General features: G+C 41.5%; 1 protein-coding gene across 2 annotated transcripts in view; it reads right to left on the reverse strand.

Annotated features, from left to right (window-relative positions):
• SLC66A2 (solute carrier family 66 member 2) overlaps positions 1-22,039 on the reverse strand; it is a 65,947-nt gene that overhangs the window by 29,024 nt on the left and 14,884 nt on the right. The gene's annotated exons all lie outside the window — the stretch shown is intronic.

Below are 22,039 nucleotides of genomic sequence, written 5' to 3' on the forward strand. Positions count from 1 at the left end.
ACAAACTCTGAGTTACTTTTACATATCTGCTCAACCCTGTCACTGCAGTACTTCAGCATCTCTCAGACATTCCCTTCTATCTGGTCTTCACACTGACTTGTACCCAAACATTGTCACTTTTTCCTCTCTAGCCCATCTAAGATAGGAGCATAACATTCTGGAGGGTCTTGAACCTCTTCTGAAAATATCACCCCAGCCTATAGCAAACAAATTACTCTCCTCCAATGAAATCCATTTTTTATATCCCTTGGCTCATACAGTGCCTTCTCTTGGCCACATCTAATGTCAGTTCATTGAAGCCAGTCCTCTTAGTATTTGACTCTCCTTAAAAGCCCGGCATGAGTCCTTTAGTCAACAAAAAGTAACCAGCAGATTTTCTTTGAAGATACACACAAAGAACTTTTGTTTTTAAAAGCTCAATGAAGCTTTCAGTACTTGATGGGAGACAGAACACCTGAGATTAGAAGTTCAAGTCTGATGAAACCTCCTCTACATCAACATTATCCCTATCTCCCCTCATTCATCTTCTCTAGTTTGAAGGCAAGTACTTGCCTTGGTTTTCTTTGCCTCATTTTACGTAGCGTCACAACCTTCTAAAATCTTCTGTGCTGGTCTCTCAAGTTCATGTTTTTTCCCCTCCCACCAGGATTATTACCCAGTCTTCTTCCTCCTTCTCAAAAACCTACATATAAGTAGGCCAACATTTTTTCAGCACTATCCTGCCTATCCAGGGCTTCTCACTCATATTCCACGCTGTCCCTCAGCACACACCTACAAGCATCAGCAACTGCTCTATTCTTCCCCTTTGGGTTCTGCAGGGTCCACTCTACCTCCTCACCAAAGGGAATTACCAATTGCACGGTTAAGAAAACAATTACGAGTTACAACTACTTCAGAAAAATCTGACACAAATGCACTAGTACATATGAAAAAGTCAAACAATCCACACTCTATTTCTTAACATCCTGCCTTTCCCATTAATGTGCTACTTCCCTGATTTTACAGCCTTTGGTTTAAGGGAAACCTTTGAATACCACTTAGCACAGTGGTCCTCACCAGAGGTAATTAGCAGTAACACCTATCTTGACCATTCTGTGACCCTTAAAGAGCAGCAATTTAAAAGTTACAATTTATTCTGAAAGTTTTACACCTGCTGCTAACAACACACAGGACAACAGGAATGAAAAGCTAAATCAAAATATTTGTACCCTGGGCACCTTCCGTGCAGCTGACAGCCTTTGCTGTGCTATCTGCAGTGTAATTTGCTTTGTACACAGCTTCAGTTTATGGGAGTCCCACAGTGAAGAAAAAAAAATTAGAGAAAAATGCAGTTATATAAACCCACAAAATTAGGTTGACCTTTACCTCATCTTTAAGAATTTCCACTGTCTTACAAAAGGATGCAGAATTGTTTACATCAGTTGTACTGCACTGATACCAGTCCTGTCAACATTTAATTTGCGTGTTTATACCTAAATATGCCTGCATACACATACATGCCTCTTCCTCACAGTACCGCTGATGTTATAAGCATTAAAAAGAAAGCAAAATTATAAAAGCAAGCAGGGGAGAACAGAGATTTTTTTTTTTTGTTCTAATACAGAGGAAGTTTTAGCAAGTATAGTATCTGTGAACAAGGTTCCAGCTGTTGGGCTCAGAAACTACTGATGAATGCCAGCTGAGCTGGGAAATCCACATGGAGTAGTACAGTTCAGCCCAGCCATCTCCACACATCACAGCAGAATGAGTGTAACCAACCTGGGGGCAGGCAGAAGCAAACTCCTACCCCAGTCCCTCCCACAAAAAGCATGAAGAAGAGCACTCTGGACTAGTCTCTTCCAAAGCAAGGACATTTCTTGGAGTTCTCCAGATGGAAGATGCTTTTGCGGCAATCTTGCAGCAGGTACACATGCAAGCCCCCTACCAACGGACCTTGTGCAACATATGCTAACCAAACTGTCTGCTTCCCAAGTCCAGCTGAGAGAAAACACCAGGTCTCCGCTCCTGGTGTACTAGTAGGCCAGTAAGATTAGGAGAAGAAAAAAAAGACAACCAGCGCCACACACATGCCAATATTGCTACTAGGGCAAGGCACTTAACTTAAGGCTAGATATATCTAAATCAAGGTACTTAGAGCACTGTATTGCCCCTGTGAAGACTGGCTTCACCAATAGCATCACTACTGAAACTACCCTACTGTGTTACTGCTGCTCTTGCCTGTTCAGTATAGAAGTCTCTCTCCTTTCTATTCCAATGTACTGACTGTTGTTCTTAGTCACTGTGTCCATGAGATTGCAGCAGGCAAAAGCAGCAGTTACCTGACTTAGGACCAATGAAGGAAAACAGCCTATTAGGTAGATCATGGGGCCTGGAAAGCCACTGGAATAAGAGAGCTGTGGCCCAAAGGATTTAGAGCTATGGAAATAAGCTCTGTATTTGAAAGGTGGAGTGAAAGTATCATGAACAGCTTTAGAAGACACAGGACTCAGACTGAGCATGGACCTCAGGAGGAAATCCTTCTCTAAAGCTGCAACAGTGACAGTGAAATGGGAAGCCCAGAGGATGCCATAGCAGAGTTTTGATGACTCTGGGCAGCCTTCGCTTTCACTACAAATACTCCTGATTCTGCTCACCTCCTACACCAGGAGCATCAAAAACCCCAGAGCAAGTCAAACTAAAGAATTGCCCCAACCCTTCACCCGCAAGAAGAGCTGTGAAGTCAGGCCTTTGCTCCCAACTGTGCCAATGATGGAGGCGGCAGATAAGAGATAAGCTCACTCTTCTTTTGGCCAGATACGCCTTCCTATGCTAACTATAGCCAGAGACTTCTTTTTCTGACAGCAAGATAAGCAGGGATGATGAGAATGTCACAGCAAGAAGAACATGTAGTACCAATTTTCTATTTTTACAATAATTTTAACAATATTTTACACTATCATCAGCATAGTTTATCGAAGATATCACCCACAGCCCTACCAGGCAGTAGACAAAGGCCTCCAAAAAAGACTAAAATGGAGTAAGTTAAGCACTGCAGAGCATGCAGCCTTGACTCTAAAATTCTTGTAATTGGGAGTTATAAACTCTCTGTGAAAACAGTTTAATTTATTTTGAATAGTACTGAAACTTATTCTTTGCAGCTTATATCTCAGAAGATATCAAGACTACTATAGTATTAGAAACAATATGCCCTTTCTCATTTAAAGACTGTAATTAAAGAGATGAATAAAAGTTCTTCTAAACATTACAAAACCAAGCTGTGCATTAGACCAGATGCAGTCTGACTCAGATTCCACCATGCCAGAGATTACAATGCCAGGTTGCATGTATAATGCAGCAAGTTACTCCCAGAAACTGTGGAAGTTAACTACCAGGTAATACTTTACCACCTTTTGAACTGCACATCTTTGAGAAAAATGCTGATAAGTGATCCCTCTCTTTTTCAGCCTTGTCTGAGCTTGACTGGCCTGACACCCTACCTCCTCTGCTGTGAAGACACCACAAAAAGAAGGTATTTGTGAATTTTTTTTTGGACACTGAAGTCAGACGTGCATAAATGCATGTGTAAGTATGTATACAACACAAAGCTAGACACTCTTCATAAAAATCTAAACTCATCTCCTCATTTAGGATTTTTGGGGACAAGTTTAATCCTTGTTGCCTAGGTAACCCACCACCAGCCAAGAGAAGTCCTAGCCCCCAAATTGGCCCTACTAATTCAGCATCCAAACAGAAGAATGCCTTGTGCAGCTGCCTCCTTTGCTAGAACAATGGGATGTGGCCTGCTAAACATCTCTTGGCGATTACCTCAGTTAACCTCAGAATAACCCATTTTAGTATCAATAGCTAAATGCTTCAAAGTAATCACAAGCATGTAGGAAATTGTAGGAAGCTTTTGGCTTTCGCCTCTTTTTGCCTCTCCCCTCTGCCCAGTCCCAGCTACACACACGAAAATGTCAGACATGTTTTCTTTAATTATCTGAACTGCATTACAAAGATGCTAATATCTCAAAATGATGGCACAGTCTACTCCATTTCATAGAGCTTCCTTTCAAATATCTATTATAGTTAATAATAACAGGGTAGGCTGTTGAACAAGAATCCTGTTTTCAAAAAAAAAATTGTATTTCTGGATTTTTGTTCTATGCTGGAATAAAAAGGAAGACTTAGGGAAATCTGAGGGAGGATGAAGAGAGGCAAACATACAGATGGGATCTGGGAAATCAGTTCAAACTTTTCATGTCTCTGATTTGAATTAAGGACCTTCCACCTGGGTTTTTCCATGTCCTACAGCACCAGGTCATGAAGCTATTACCCACTCAGATCTGGAAGCATCTCCTACATTCTGACCAATTTTAACCAAATTCATTAAAATAATTTATGTATGTATGTTTGTGAAGATGTGACCATTCACTGGTGACAACCTTTATCACCAACAATGAATTCACAAATTTCCGGCCAGCAGTAGCAAAAAAAAGTCTCAGTTTCTAACTTCTCATTTGCTACCATAAACATCATTTAAGTATATTGAAACTTAAAAGTGTGAAGGTGACTACGGAAATTCATCTGTTATTTAAAAAAAAAAAAAAAAAGGTAGATAAAGTTGGCAATAATTCCAATCTCCATGCAACTTTCTAGGGAAAAGAGAACAGAAGGATTTCAGGTAGCAGAAGGTTTTCCAGAACCTCCATGCCTGCAGTGTCCCCTCACAACCATTAAACCAAAACTCATCCTATTTACAGCAAGTCTGCACAGATCTAAACTACTGTATACAGACACCAAGCAGCAGGAATTTCCACTGCATTAGCAGAAGGAATTTATAGGACAGGAGACCAGTAGAGAGTTTCACTTGAGAGCTTGCAGACTGCCTTACTGATTACAGCACTTGTAACTGGAGCAGCCAAGCGAGACAGAGCTTCCATGAAACAGAATTTCCCCTTCAACTTCCCAGCTGCTTAGTTTGACCACAGATAAATCCCTGTTTTGACAAGACCAGTGGTTTTTATGTAAGGTGCACTTCATTTTCTGAACACCATGTGCTTGCAGTTCAATGCTCCTAAACTAATAAACCTTCAAGACATAGAACAAAAGGTAGTTGATTTAAGTAAGTGGTTCTGTCATGAAGAGTTTGATGGTGACACAGGTGTGTACTCACAAACTGTTCACATTTCACAACAAAAGTTTAAGCCCCTCTCATTCCCCTCAATCTATAACAGGACAACTCTTTAGCTCCCTGAAGCCTTTCCCACTGAAGCCACAAAATGTGGGCTTTTCTCTTTCTTTTTTTAAGATTTTACACACACACAAAAAGAACAAGCCCGTATTTTAAGCAAGATTGGTTCAAAACATAATCCCACAAACTGTTCTGTCAATACAAGTGAGGGGACAAGAATGAGTGGTGGGAGAAAGAGGATCAAGAATATCTTCACCATTACTGCTAAGCATCCTGGCACCCAGCCATTGCTGGAGGCAAAAGACTTTGGCTATTATGATCCTTTATAAACATTTTTACTCATAAAAAGGACAACAAAAAGCCTCCAAACCAAAACAAGCAGAAGAGAGTGCACTGGAAGTGTTCACCAAAGAGATGACTTTGCCACCACAGGGCACCATCCTTTTATCCCTGACCAAGAGATCCTGGGATTTGCCCTCCACTGCTGTGTTCCTTTCGCATTGTGTACTCAGGAGTGCAGGGGATGTGGAGAATGATGACAGGTGAACCATAAACAATGAGCTGCAAGCAACAATCCTATCCACAAAATCCTCATTACATTTCTGAGTTCTCCTCTGAAGAAACAGTGAATTTCTTTATAGAGTGATCAGTTTTTTACATCTACTGTACACAAAAACTAAATGGGGAACTTGTGTACAAGACTAAGCCATTTCCATATTAAGCTTGCTCTATTCCCTAAGTGCAGTTACTTTTTCTACTACAACCTATTCCCAACAGGGGGTGAAGAAAGGCATTAGGGAGTAAATAGCATCTCTGAAGACACAGTAAAAAAATCTAGAAGTTATTTTCTTAAAATAACTGCCCCCGATTTTTACATGCCAAGGGGTGCAAAGACAAAGGGCAGACAAAGTGGAAAACACTGATATAAACAAGGAGTCGCTGCAAGTTTGTCATGGTTTGTATAAAAGCACAAAAAACCCAGGGCTGATGGGAAGCAGAGAATTTCAAGACAAAGCAACTGTTTTTTTCCAAAGGCTATACAAACTGGAGATAAGGAGGGGAAAAAAATTACCTAGCAACAACTTCAGAGTTTGTGACATGTACAAAGCAACCTACTAAAAAGCCACTTCAAGAAAGGAGAGGATGGTATTATTTTTATTATCATAGAGATAAATGTCAAATTTTAAAGATTAACTATGTGCGCATGCACACAAAAAAAATGCAGCAAGCTTGCAAGGGCTACTGAAGCGTAACACCAAAGCAGTCTATGTATTTTAGAAACAGCAGTACTGGTCCTGATTTTGATGTGAAAAAAATCCTGACACTCATACCTTAAGCAAAGAAACACAGATGTTCTGAATATTTAAAATGTTCCATCTCCCAAATTCTCTTCAGACTTCCGAGTTGCAGTGGGTAATAGTAAAAAAGACAGCTTTAACCAGCTTTTAAAAATAAAAAATGTTTCCCTGAAATACACAGGATCTGTCTTCCTTTCACAGATTTCTATTGCTCCATGGAATCAGTCAGGATGAACAAGACCCTTTTTTGTAAATGTACCATGCAAGTAAAAATAAATCTGTCAGAACTGAATTCTGGGATTTGGATTTTTTCCCCTACCCCTGGGAGAGGACATGGGATCCTGATGCAGTAGATGTAATGCATACTGATCACAGAGCAGAGCAAAGAGAAAGTAGGGCACATAATAAATGCATCTGAAAAGAGGCCTTTGTAACTTCAGGAATAATGGTGGTATAGTTCCCTCCACATGGAGGGAAACATGCTGATGACTAGTAATCCAAGTGTTTGGAGGGAGACTGTGTACACCCTGTCCCACACCGTAAATTCACGATTCACCAAAAAACGACACGTTTTCTGCTGCTGATTCGAGATGATACAGGAAGCATCTTCTCATGAAGAGCTAAGTTACATCCTTCCTTCCCAGCCTCGCTCAGTGCTATGTCACCTCCTCCTACAGACAGAGACTGCACACCACTCAGTTACAAGACAAAATTACACTCTGAAGCTAAAAACATTTGCTCTGAAGCATAAAACAAAATTAGATTTTGAAATGTGATTATGCACCCTTCTAATAAGGCCTATACCTGCCAACCTATTAACATCATTTAAATCACTACTGCACAGCTTTAACGAGTCAAATTCTACATCTGAAGAATTACTAGCTGGTGCACTGGAACCAGAGCTTAGAAGGCTTTGTCTGCTTCTGCAAAAACAACTTTTCTACTTTTTCAGTTTTGCTTAGTGAAAATATCTCATTTAGTCTAACAACAAGAAACTGACTGGAGCTGACTAACATCTGCTTTGTTCTTGTGTCTTTCACTAGTGACTGAGAGTATAAAAGAATGAGAAAAAAAAAGAGTAAATTCATTTTATTAAAAATCTATCTGAAAATCTATCCCCTTCATTTGTTTTTAAAAAAGAAACATTTCCACAAAATGAACCTTCAGAAGAAATACTGCAGTTCATTTACTTTTTTATAATATGAATAAAGTCATTTTGCACTTCTTTTTTAAACCAATTTTCAACCCAAACAGCTTGCTATAAGTTACAAGTAAAAGTAATGCAATATTTGACCATTTAATTTTTTAAGATGATAAAAAATTTAATTTAAATGGATCATCACTAAAATATAGTTATTCCATTTATACATATCACCACATGAACCAAACTTTCTTTAGTAAAGACACAAAATAATTTATTTTATTCCCATATTTCTTGCTTGGTAATTTAAATCATGATTTGAAAAGGCAGTTCCAACACTAACCTTTCTTTGCACAAAGAGAAAAAAACCTTTTACAATGTAAGATTTCCTCATCACAGCTTTAATGAAGTAGAGTGTTTGGAAGTGAAAAGGGGATGGTTTGGGCCTTGAAACGGGAATAACTGTTGGTGGGACAAGACTCTGAAGTGAATTCAGGAACTGGTATGACTTACAAAATAATCCTTCCACCTTAATTCTGTCTGTTCCTTGACACCATGTCCTGTACAACTCTCCAGCAGTCCTGGCTGCAATCTGGAATGTGGTTGTAAGCCAGCACTGCTCAACACGGTGCTATCACACCACTAAATGTCTAAATAATTTGCCCCAATACCTAATGCAACCTGAAATATATCAGGTGCATGCAACAGTAAAAAGTATCAACCTGGAAGGCAAGGGAGAAGATAATGTACTGCCTGTCTTTGAAAGCTGACCGTCACATCTCAGTGCAGATGAATGTAATTGATACCTAGGCCAAACCTGCTCCACTTCAGCATTCCCATCAAACAGCCTTCACACTTACTGCCAAGGTCTACACCATTTTCCATAGCAACGCCCACCTCCCCAACACGCGGGAACAGAACTGACAAATAATTTGTAAACAAGTTCCTTCTCTTCAGCATTTGTAGTCACTCTTTGGGCACCTGTTAACTGCCAAACATCAGAAGTGACAACTTGGCATCCACACCAGAAGGGTGTTTGGTTTGGTGTTAGTTCTTCAGCACACCTTGGGCATGCAGGTTCATAAAAAATTTAGTCAAACAATAAAAATAGATAAAGCCAACTGTGAACTTACTGTTTCAAAAGAAAATCAGTAAGTAAAACTTCATGAGGCAGGCAGTCTTCCCTGATGCAGGGCTGATCTCAGCACCACAGAAGGCAGTATTCATCTCATCAGACGTGAGATGTGGACTCCAACCCACCAGACTGAGCCTCAGATTCAGGCCCTTTGGCTAGACTGGCTTGCCTTCAGCTTCTGCAGGCCAGTCAGTAAGTCACAGATAGAACCAGACAGGAGCCCTTTTTCTCTTATGGAAAACACCGAGATTTCAGATGTTTTTCCATCCCAAGTTAGGAAAAAATCACACTAATATTAAAAGATGGGGAACCAGCAGTACCTAAACAGCCTAAGGGTTAGGATGCTGGCTTCAGGCTCCCACTGAGGGCTCTCTCTCTCCTGTCTGCAGCCTGGCTTACCAGGAAAACATCAGGGCCACTCTGGTCACACTAATACACTGGGAGTTACCTGTGCAAGCAGGAGCCTGCAGCTCAGTCTCTCGTACCCCATCCATGAGCCATGATACTGCTTTGCAGCCTGTGTAACTGGAGTGCTCAGCTCCAGTCTTTACAGGGCTAAAAGCATTCAAGGGCAGAGACAGACACAAACTAAATGGGCAATGAGGGCTAAACAGAGCCAATTGCATGCACCTTCTTGTGGTGGCTACAGGGGATAAAGAACAAGAAAGCAGGAGCACCTAAGCCCTCTGCCCTAATTCGTCCTTGCTCAGCACTCCCATGGGATACAAAATACCAGGGTTCTACTGCTTCATTTTCCTGCTTCAGAGATGGGACGCAAAATAGAATTTCCTGTGTCGCCCCTCAAAAGCAAACAGCCAAGGGAGACTGGCTAAGATCTCTCGTCTCTCTCACTTGAAATGTCCTCCTAGACTTTGAAAACCCTTTTCCAGTGAACCTTTGGTGCATCACTGCGTGTAAAGTGGGAGTGTGGAGTGGGGAGAAAATGGGAATCTTTTCATAAAATAAAGCTATCACCAATTGTTTTCAGTCCAGGATGGTCTCTGTCCTGCATTACAGGCTAAAAGCATGACATTTGTGTCGAGATAGGAAAAGGCTTATTTTGTTTTCCCTTGATACAGCAATGAAAATGGCAAAGCACTGATGTTCCAGTGGTAAGTGCCTTTCAATCTCCAGCATAAGGAAATGTCTTGTTAAAACGACGTTATTTATAAGAGCTTCAGAAGCATTGATTTATTAAATATATTCCCTATTTCCAGCTTACTAGAAACTAGTAACTTCATATCCCCAGTAATATTTAAATAATTAAATAAAGCTAATAAAACATATAGGACATGAAATGCAGTGAAAAAATAAATCAGGCTGTGTACAATGATCACGTTGTACCTTGAGCATGACCTCCACATACAGTTCACAGAGCAAATTATGACAGCTTAGACATCCAATGTCACACCTGCCCCTTGCAGCATTTTAATTGGGACCAAGTGAGTGTTGCCACCAGCTCAGCACTTCAGGTCACCTCACTGTCCATTCCTCCCACTGCATACAGCAGTGGGTATGGTTATCTCAGCAGGCTCACTTCCAACAGAAGCAAAATTCCTGAGTAAATAGTGTCCCCAAGGCCCTAACATATCAAATGAACAGCTTTCCAGAGTGACAACATCTGCCTTTCCTATGGAGTACATGTTAGAAAGTCAGCAGCAGAAAGTTGAGTGCAAGATATGCCCCATCTCCTGTACAGGAGAGAACACTGGCAGATGTTGTCTCTGATGACGTGCTCATGTGTTGAACTGTTGATTCCATACCACTTACCTAAATGCATGGACAAGGTTCTTTAAAGATTCATGAAATCTACAAAATCTGGATGTTCCAGAACCTATAAAAAGATCGTAAAAATGTGCTGCAACCAGAAGTTTCCTCCCTAGCAAGCTGTCTAGACAATCCATTATGTCTGAACAGGCAGCACTGGGCAACAGTGCTTCTTTAAGCACACACCAAGCCAGCCAGTGCTACAAGCCACTTAGGAAACTAAAAAAGCAAGCTATCAACGTATCTGTACTAACAATTAAAACCCCCTCAGCCTGAAAGTTTATTCTTAACTCTGCGGGGAGTTGAGTCACACTTTAAATATTTCTTCACTTGTATCTTTTGCACGGAACTGGCAACTTGGCCATCATCTAGAAAATCATCATTTCTCTTCTCACCTTTTTGCTTACAGAAATTGAAAGAGAGCTGGCAGGCAGCAAAGCAGGACATCACCATGAAAGCCAGATAACTAATTGTCAGCATGGCTCTAAACTCACCTCTTGCCTTCCTGAATTAATAATGCTTTAATGTGCTTTCACTGGTGAAGTCTGCCCCCTACAGCTCCTCAGCCCTGCTAGCAAAGCTGAGGCAGTGAAGCAGTACCTAGGAACAGGAAAGCAGGAGTTTGGGAGTACCTAAATTTATGCATGTGACACAGACAGGATGCATGTGACACAGATAGGATGCATGTGGGGGTGATGACGGTGCAGGCTGATGTCTTTGCAAGGTTAGTCCATCATCTCTGAAAGATCACGGTATTGGGAGAGATTTTTTATTACTGGGGACAGAGGGAAGGAAAGCTAAAAATATCACACATATTGGCAAGGAGGAGGCCAGGGAACTACAGGCCAGTCAGGATAACTTCATCCCTGGGATGGTTATGCAAGAAGTCCCCATGGAAGTCACTTCAAAACACAGAAAGGATAAGAAGGTGACGAGGACAACCTGCATGGCTTTCCCAAGCACAAACTGCAACTGATCAACCTGACCCATGAGATGGCAACCTTCCAGTATCTGAAGGGAGCCTACCAGGAACTGGAGAGGGACTCTTCAGCAGCTGTAGGCATAGGACAAGGAGTAATGGGTACAAATTGAAAGAGGGGAGATTTAGGTTAGGTATTAGGAAGAAATTTTTTACTGTGAGAGGGGTGAGACACTGGAACAGGTTGCCCAGGGAGACTGTGAATGCCCCAACCCGGGCAAGTGTTCAAGGCCGAGTTGGATAAGGCCTTGAGCAACCCAGTCTAGCAGGACATATTCCACCTAAGGAGGGGGAATTGGGACTAGATGGTCGTTGAGGACCATTCCAATCCCTTAACATTCTATGAATTTATACTATTAAGAGTAAGAAGAGAGCAGTGGGTGTTGTTTACAGTGCCTTTAACACAGCCTTTAAGGCTGCTGACAGTCTCCTGTAATATCTTTATTAACGAATTACTGATTGGTAAATGAACAACAAAAAAGGCAGAAAATTGGCGGATCATCACACTCACAGAATTTCTCCTCTCAAAGGAAAAACATACAATTTATGACCAGTTAAAAGGCAGTGCACAGTGATTAATACGAGGGCCAATGCTCTTTAATACCTTTCATTAACAACCTGGATGATGGTGAGTTCATAAATACCAAATTAGGGAGAGTGAGCAATAAACAACTTCATCACAATGGGAAGCAGAAGGGCAGGTGCTGATCTCTTCTTTCTGCTGACCAGTGTCAGGACCTGAGGAAATGGCATGAAGTTGTAGCAGGGGAAGTTTAAGTTGGATATTAGGAAAAGGTTCCTCACCCAAAGGGTCGTTGGGCACTTGAACAGGGTCCCCTGAAAAGTGGTCACAAGCACAAAGCCTGACAGAGTACAAGAAGTGTTCGGATAACACCATCAGGGTCACAGTGTGATTCTTGGGGCTGTCCTCTACAGGGCCAGGAGCTGGACTTCAATGATCCTTGTGGATCCCTTCCAACCCAGGATGGTATTCCAACCCAGAATTGTATGATTCTATGAACTGAGGACAGCCCTGCTACTCAAAGGGATGTTAGTCTGAAGATATGGGCTGACAAGAATACCATGAAGTTCAGGGTTACTGCACAGCTGGGAAGGAGTAACCACACACCATAGTACCAGTGCACAGGGCTGACTCACTAGAGAACAGAATAGTAGAGGGTAGCCTGGCAGGCAATTTGAGCATGAGTCAAGAGTGTACACCCATAGTAAAGGCAATCAATCACTTTCCAGCTGTACAGTTGAGCAAATGTGCGGCAAGAAGAAGGATGGACGTGTTTACTCCTCTCTACTCAATGCCCACAAGACACATGACCTGGAGTAATGTGTTCAGGGCTTTCAAGTACAAGAAAGACACTGGCCTACTGGAGTTACCTACTGGAGTGCACTCTCAGCAAGTCCACAGATGACATCAAGCTGGGTGGGAGTGTTGATGTGCTGGAGGGTAGGAAAGCTCTGCTGAGGGATTTGGACAGGCTGGATCAATAGGCTAAGGCCAGCTGTATGAGGGTCAGCAAAGCCAAGTGCCTTTAGTCACAATGACCCCATGCAGAGCTAAAGGCTGGGGTAGAGTGGCTGGAAAGCTGGCCGGTGGAAAGGACGCGGGGGTGCTGGTTGGCAGCGGCTGAACATCAGCCAGTGTGTGTGCCCAGGTAGCCAAGAAAGCCAATGGCCCTGGCCTGTATCAGCAATAGTGTGCCCAGCAGGAGCAGGGCAGTGTTTGACCCTGTACTTGGCACTGCTGAGGCCACACCTCAAATCCTGTGTCCAGTTCTGGGCCCCTCACTACAACAAAGACATTGAGGGGCTGGAGCGTGTCCACCAATGGAGCTGGGAAGTGCCTGGAACGTAAGTCTGATGAGGAGCAGCTGAGGGAGCTGGGAGTGTTTAGCCTGGAGAAAAGGTGGCTCAGAGGAGGTCTTAGTCTTATCACGCTCTACAACTACCTGGAAGGAGGTAGATACTCACAACTCACCCAGAAAAGGCCCTGAGCAACCTCATCTAACTGGACCTGTTTCAAGCAGGGAACTGGACCAAATAACTTCAGAAGTCCCTTCCAAGCCAAATTTAAAGAATGATGCTCACCACTCAGATCTAGACGTAACCAAGTATACAACAACATGTAACAAGCTCCAGAAGTAGGCAACTGCAAACCAAACTCTACCAAACTAAAGCAGCAGCTTCACTGCTCCCTGATGTGCAGGGTGAGCAGACAAACCAGCTCTGTTTGAACATTTAGATGTTTAATCGTTGATGTTATTAAAGCACCTAATTATTCTGGCTCCCACCGAGAAGGAAAAGATTTTTGCAATATCTCTATTTATTCACTATTTCCACAGCCCTGGAAGAGAGCTCAACCTCCTCTCCGAGGTTCCAGTTGAGTGGCTCAGCAGACAAGTTTTGGAAACCCAAGAGCACCCTCATGTGGCTAGATGTTGCTAGGAACTCTCCTTCCTCCGTATGAATTGCGTGAGGCACAAGCAAAATCCACATTTTACTCACAGGTTTATCTCCCCACCACACCACCAACTGAGCATGGTTCTTATGCCATAAATAATATTTCTGCCGCCACACAGCTCTTCCAACAGTCCCTGTTTCAAGTCTCTTCTTCCCACCAGAGTACACACAGCTGGATGACAGGCCTGCCAGATGGCTGGGCAGGGGTACCAGCAGCCGGAGCGGGCACCCTGAGCAGCACACTCCAGAAACACAGTGCTGAGCCCTGCCTCCTGTGAAGCTTCTGCTGCTCACGCCAGGCTGGGGAGCAACCTTCACCACCTCTCTTCTCCCCAGACTAAAACAAGTTTTCCCTCAACTTCAGGTAACACTGAAATTTCTTGGTAGCAGATAAAGACTTTTTTCTTTTCCCTGCTCACTTTTTTTTTTTTTTTCCATAAAGACAGGCTGGGAGAACAACAGCTGCACTGCTTCTTTCCAGCTCTCCCAACCACTGCAGTGTGCTCCTCATGCTGCATGGCAAAGGAAAGGCCCTGACACTGCACATGCCTCCCTCACTCCACCTAACCCGTGCCTGCCTGTCCATCCCCTTTCTCCTTGCACCAGGTAAGGCTTTTGGAACAGGCAAAGGCCCTTCACATGCTCCATTTAGTCTGGCAGATCCTGTTAAACTATAAACACAAGCACTGTAAACTGCATTAAAAGTTCATAAAACAACAGCCTACCCCCATTTTTGTGTCAAAGCCATTCAAAAGCAGCAGCAAGGCTGGTGCAAAGAAGAGGTCAAAAGGCTTAGGCCCAAACATAATGCTCTACCACCAAGTAACATCTTACTGAAATGATTCTAACTCAGAAAAGATTTTACAAGTCTGTGGTTGGCTATTTCCCTACTGCCCGTAAGCTGAAAACTTAAAAGGAGCTAAATAATAATTTTAAAATGCGGTGGCAGCAGCAGAAACAGAACACTGTCCTCCAGGTTCCCTGCCCTGATAACAAGTAAACACAGGTAACACCTTCTCAACTCCCTGTTTTAGGGATAGAGAAGATGTATATTGTTTGATTACCACCAGTGACAGAAGCCAAATGAATTAATATGTTATACAAAACATTACAAAGCTAGTATGGTTGACAGAGGAAATTACAAATGTTTTATTTACAATCCTACAATAGTTTAGATTGCAAAAGCCTTCTGCAGGACATTTAGTCCACTCTGTTCAATGGTAACCTGTTAAAAATTTAAAAACTGAGGACATTTCACTTTACCAAGTGGTACTTTGAACCTTGCTGAGTAAGAATGGGTAAGTTTTTAAACTGTGATGAAGAACCAGTTTGACTACAAGCTACTGTATGCACTACAATAAAATATAAGCAAAATATTATTGTCCACATTACATGAGATCAGAATAACCCCTTCAATCCTTAAGGTTTCAGAAGATTCAGTTTAATAACCAAAAGAAGTGGCAGGTGGCAGTTCCAACTTCTCAAGTGTTTTGAAAGAGTACTTTTCACAATACAGCTCTCAAAGCACAGGAATGCTACTGCATTTATCACTGAATGCAAAATACTTCATTTAGTGTATCAACTGTGCTGGTGCAAAACGTGTTGCTAATATGAAAGAACCACTAGTCACCAACTCCCACATACAAACTAAGGAGAGGAAACATTACTCGCCAGATAGGGTTTTTATTGTCAAAGGTGCCCTCTGCCTTAACTCTGATCTCTGAGTGAAGCCCCAAAGATGAAAATTTTTTGTCAAGTTGCCAAGCAAGAAGTCTGGAAACTAAAATTCATCAATGGTTATCAAAAATTACAGACTCTAGAACTGCTGGCTTCATTACCTGCTAAAAATATAACCGGAAATGTAACTCACCCATCCACATTCCATGGTGGGTGTTCATTCCATTCTCCATCCCACAAGCAACAATGACCTGACAGGTGGCAACTATACTTGCTTAACTGTTCTAACTGATAAACAAGTTAAACTTGGAGAAAAGCACCTTGCAAACTGAATGGAGCTTGAAGTTCACTGCTTCTATTTCAGACCTGCACAAAAACTTGCAAAGCTGAAAACATTTTTTCCCCAAGTTGTCTGTTAAAGGACATTACGACTCTGCCTACCAATTCTAGCTTCATCTTAAATGAATGTAAAATATCTAAGTTCCAAAACAAAGCCCGAAATCAGTAGGAACCTGTTCAACCGTCATTGTGCTAACCCAAATTCTGGAAAAAATCATTAAGTGTTACCACCCAAAAAAGACCCTTCTCCTCTGAGTTATGCTACCTACATAAAGAAAACAGCAGGTTAGCAGCCAAAAAAGCCATTACCTGGCAGACATGTCATTCCATATTCAGACAACTGGCAGACCCAGTAAGAATCCACTATGAAGCACGCTGACTAAGAACATACGACTTCAACTTGGGAAGAAGAACCCACATTCTAGCATGAAGTAACAGGTGCTCCACAGATCTCATAGACTAATAAACCAGAAAGCAGATTTAAGACAGGAGTCGTTGGCATTTTTTGGACTCCGAAAAAACGCTGCATTTTTTTTTAATAGAAACCACATTTCATCACATTTCTCCAAGAGGCAACTCAAGTATCCGTGTTTAGCTAACATAGGCCTGTGATAGGAGGCACCCTATCAAACATGCCTGAGATTCCTGCCCTGCTCTGGAGACAATCAAATCACAGCAGAGCCTGCCTGTGCTGGCTCACACATTAATCAAGGGATCACAGAAAGTATAAGCAGCATGCTCAGGAAGAGGAAGCAGGGATGTCTGAAATTATGGAGTTTGTCTTCCCATGATGAATTCCTACTTCCCTGGAAATGTCTGAACATTGCCTGCCGATGGGAAGCAGACAATTAAATTCTTATTTTGCTCTGCCTGTATGCACAGCTCTTGCTTCACCTACTAAAGTATCTTTACTTCAACCCAGGAGTTTTCTCACTTTCACACTTCTGATTATCCCCTCCCACCCACTGCAGGGGAATGAGTGTGCGGCTGTGCTGGGCTGAGCTGCCTGCCAGGGTGAGCCCACAACCCAGGAATATACCCTAAGGCTTAATTACAACTACTGACGTTAAATCTGCAGTACATGAATGAAACAACACATCTGAGATCAATTGAAGACTTGGAACCTATTGCCTCATACTTTCCGCATCAGTTGTGCAGGCAGTGTCAGTCTCCTCCACTTCTAATGCCCAGTTCATCCATGCACCCATGAAAAGAAATACCCCCACATTTTCTAAAGGTGGCCACCCTTACTCTCATGCAAGCCACCACCTGTCTCTCAGGCCTAAACCTGCTACATGCCATGCATTCCAAGAGTGACTTGTCCACCTGGATCCCTCACCACTTCATCTGTAAGTCTGTGGATTTACTGCAACTCTCCCTCTCCCCTTGCTCCGCCCTCCAGAGAGCCACACGGCCCCGTTGCCTCCAGCATAGGGAAATGGGGGAGAATAAAAGAAAAGCATTTCCTGACCACTGTGGTCAGGAATGTGCTTTCACAGCACACAGGCATGCAGGAAACAGACTGGCCTCATGCCACCACCTCCGATGCAGAGGGGGTGTGTGTGTATTTCTGGATCTCTCACCTTAAGGAAACTGCAAACTGCCAGAGGCAAGGATCATAGCTGCTCAGAGGCCTCAACAATCATTCTTTGGGTTTCTCCCATACCAGCTGTCTTTTCTGAAAGGAAAAGGCCTCTCTGGAATACAGAATTTAAACTTATCCTTCCCTTTTATACCTTCTGAATAATACCAGATAAGCCTGCCAAAAGGTATGCCCTCCTACTGAACCACTTACAACATTTTCAACAGGAGAGAAAAGGCCACTGTACTTTTTTTTGGAGGCCCATTAGCCTGAGGGCATGAAGAAAGATTTATGCTGAATGGAACTTCAAAGCCTGAAGAAGAGTATCTACTGGGAAACATAAAACTGGTCCCAGAAAAATGACTGATCCAAACCCATTTTTCTCATGTTTTCTGAAAGGAAATTATTTTAATGTTGATCTTGCAATGAGTTCAGGATGAACTCCCCATGAAAATAAAAGAACAGCTTTTTAAATGAAACTATTCCCTCTCTCTGTGTCTGTAGCTAAAAGAAAAAAAAAAGGTTATCTGTTCAGTATGCAAACAACTTCTAAGCTGCTTTAAAAAAAAAAAATCAATAGTGTTCTATTTGGACTGAATTATTCTGAAACGCTTGAATAGTAAGTAACTTAAACCTGTAAAGACAAATTATTTTCCAGACTTGTGTTGGTCTCATTTGCAACATCAACTAAAAAGAAACCAAAACTAGGTATTAAAAAAGACACCAATGTTTACCACTTAAGTATTTATTAAAACAAATTTAAAATGCCCCTACATCCTTATAATCTCCATTTCTTACTCTCTTTTGTCTCCTGAAAGGTCTAAAAAGTGATGCAGAGAAAGACAAGGGGAAATAAGTGTTCCCACCATACACAGAACTACAGCTGAAGTGTCAGTGCAGACAGGTGCTATTTTCTCAGGCAAAGTAGACCTGAATTCTTCAACAAATAGAACTCCATTAATAAAAAATAAAAAAAACCAAACACAACAACAAACAAACCACAAAACTAAACAAAGCAAAACAAAAAAAAATACATATCCTTTTGGCATCCTATTTTCTCACAGACATGCCATTACAATCCTCTCTCCCGGAGGGATTATTTGGGGATCCCCTCCCCAAAATACTAACAAAAGCAGTCTGGAATTAGTCTAACAAGGATTCATATAATCCTGGGGAGAAGGGATCAAAATGCTTCCAAGAGCACTTCCGTGTTCAGTTGTGCAAAGAGGTGGTGACAGCCCAGCAACAACTCTGCTCTTGCTGTTCCAGCTGTACAGGGAATTCAACTACTGCGCAGCTCAGTGCAGAAGTCACGCACTTTCAATGAAACCCACGTGCAATCAGCAGGGAAAGCTGTGCCTCTGCTGTGCCCCCAGCTCTGCTCAGGGTGTCGGGACTGGACAGAGAAGCACACTGTGAATGTTACTTACAGAGCACCCCTGGAAAAGCATAGTGCTCGCCTGCAAGCTGTGCAGGATGCCCTGCTGAACCCAAACAGACCAAACACTCTGAACAGAAGACACCAGAGAGCTGATTAAATAAAGTCTACATCCTTCATGGCACATGTAATGTAGTAGTGCTGTTCTAGAATACGTTAACACTGCGGTGGTGTTGTTGAACAACACGTGGCAGCTGATGCCCTGAGTGAACTAAAGAGCACGGACAAAGGAGAGCTGGAAGTGTGAGTTATTCACCAGGCTGTCACACCACCAGTGGAAACCACTCAGCAGATGCCTGCACCTGCTAAATTCACATTACTATTTTCTCCTCACTATTATGCAGATATGAGCATGCGACGTCAACTACATAACACATTTTACATTTTTTCCCCCCTTAAAAGCATAGTTTAAAATATTTTGCAACAGATATTTGGTGAATCTAAGTTTTTGTTGTTTCATTACCACCAGTTTTTATTACTCCTGTTTTAAAATTTAATGTTATCTGATGAGATTTTGTTGAGTTAAAACCAAGGTTCAGGATTCAGTAATACAGCAGGTTTTAAAACCATCTTCAGAGAGGGAAGGAAATCCCAGAAATGTCTTTCAAAATGTTTAACTGTCTACTTAGAAGGAAAAAAAAAAAACAAACCAACAAGTCCCATCCACTTTGACACTCACCTGCCACACCACTGAAACCACTCTGATCAACTTCAAACAACACAGGCTCTTTGGAGCAACGGCAGTGTTTGGTTACTTCTTTAGTGATTTTGTTACCCCAGCAGTCTCCAACACTCACAGGGCTCAAAATATATCTATGGCGTTTGTATTTTAGCAAAACAGATTAATACACTTATTTACATTTGTTCTAAAACATCTCATCATGAAACAAGAAACAATCAAAAACCCAAATTTCACCCAACTGCAGCTTGCTCAGCCTCAGCAGTTGCCATGCTAGCAGGCACTAGGTAGAACTAGATACCTGCATTAGAAAACAAAGGAAATAAAGCATTAATCCTTCAGAACTGGAACTACTTCTTTCTAATCTTCCCTTTGCCAAGAAAAACAAGGGAAATAATTTTATTTCTGTATGGAATCAGAAAACCCTACACCCTGGGGCCAACCATACTGTAAATTTTTTAGGTCACTTGAACTGCAGCAACCTTCCTCCACACCCTCAGCTCTCTCTCAGTACTGATGCTGCAAAGTCACTTTTCAGAGTCATGTGACAGAGATAAAGGCTTTTTCAGACATGTGGAAAAATAGTGGCATTAAGTGGTTTCTTGAACTACTGACAATAAAACAAACCTAAAAGCAATCTCAGGGAGCTCAGCAAGAGTTCAGTTCCTATTCAAAGAGAGGCACCAAGAAATGCCTCGATATTTATGTAACAAGTTCACCTAAAATTCATTGGTAGCCCAGTACATTTTCAGATTAACTGTTCAACAGTTCTATAACAAAACAGCTTTCATAGATCGTCTTCAATTACAAACATAATTTACTACATGACCAGAAAAAGAGTAATATAATAATTTCTGAAAGCTAAGAATATATTGAAAAACAGTTTTTACACCACTGAAATATTCAAAGGAAATTTAAAAACCAATTCCTTTTTCTTGAACAGAAGTTTAATTCAAACTCATTAAAGAACATAATGAGAATGCACTAGCAGATGAAAGTATGGCAAATATTCCCCTCAGCTAATCTCTAAGTGAGCTTCCCCAGAGCTATAGCAAAACACTGCACTGCAGGGCACAGCTCAGTTAAGCCCTCTGTAAACTGAATATGACATATGCTGTGACATAAAGCACTGTCCACCCCACTCTTTAAACCACCAGCACATACTTCTGTGCATACATTATGCACAAACAGCTCAAAACATTTCTAATTTCTTTACAGGAGTGAGAACCATCACATTTCAAATTTCCCCACCCAGTCTTCAAACTTCTGAGCAGTAGTGTAAGGCTGTCTTGCTCCTTAGTGATACTTCAATTCATCCCATTTTGCTAAGCAATTCCAAAACAAATGTCAAGTAATACCTATTAACCAAATGTTTCAGACTTAGATCAGCTGGATTAAGATGTGTGGTGCTTTATTCTACATCTTTTTAAGCTACTGAACTACCAACAAATGACTTTTTAACCAAAAAGACAATAAAAAAACTTGACTGAAATAAGTAAAAGGTCACATTAAGTTACTTATTTCTGTTTAATTTTAACCACTTGAAGCTGACAACTCTTTCTAGCTCTGACACTGTAAATAAAGCATTGCTGAAAACTAGTAAAAGACAACAGGAATGCAGGCACAAGAAAGACACAACTGCTGAAACATTACATTCCAATGGTTAGTGTTGCAAGCCTGTGAGAATGACCACACAAACTGGAGTTAAAGACAAACAGGAAAAAAAATTAGTTTGATACCAAATCCAGAAAAAATAAGGGTTTGAGAATACAAAAGGAAAAGGTGCTTTGCAAAAATACTGGTATCAGACAAAAAAAATATAAATCACCCAATGCATAGATTTTGCCCCTAAATCTGAAAGGGGAGATCCAGAAGATGAATCATTAAAAGACAGCCTTATTTAACTTAAACAGGGATGGTCTTATGGCTTCAAGAAAGCACTCAGGTTAATACCACTCTTGGGCAGTGTTTCTCAGAGCTAACTCCAGTTTAATTAACTGCGTGTTGAGAAATACAGAGACTCTCCTTTTGCTGTAGTAATGTTCTTCTGTGCCCTGGATATTTCCACTTGATCCCTCAATAACTACAACAGAGCACAATTGGTATCAGTGGGAGATTCTGAATCAGTTCAGTTAAAACCAGTCTAAAAGTTGACTTTGGGGAACTTGTGTGTCAGCATAACTTCTTTGATGCAATACCCCAACTAATCTAAACAAAATTACAATTACTTGACTAAAATTGCCATTCCAAACTATTAAGAGTAGAAAAAACACTGTGAGGATGGTTTGCACCCAGTATTTCCTATTTCTTAGGAAAATTAAACAACATAGATTCCAACTCTGAAACTGAAGATTGGAAG

This window comes from Corvus hawaiiensis, chromosome 1 (genome assembly GCF_020740725.1).
Source record: "Corvus hawaiiensis isolate bCorHaw1 chromosome 1, bCorHaw1.pri.cur, whole genome shotgun sequence".
Lineage (NCBI taxonomy): Eukaryota > Metazoa > Chordata > Aves > Passeriformes > Corvidae > Corvus > Corvus hawaiiensis.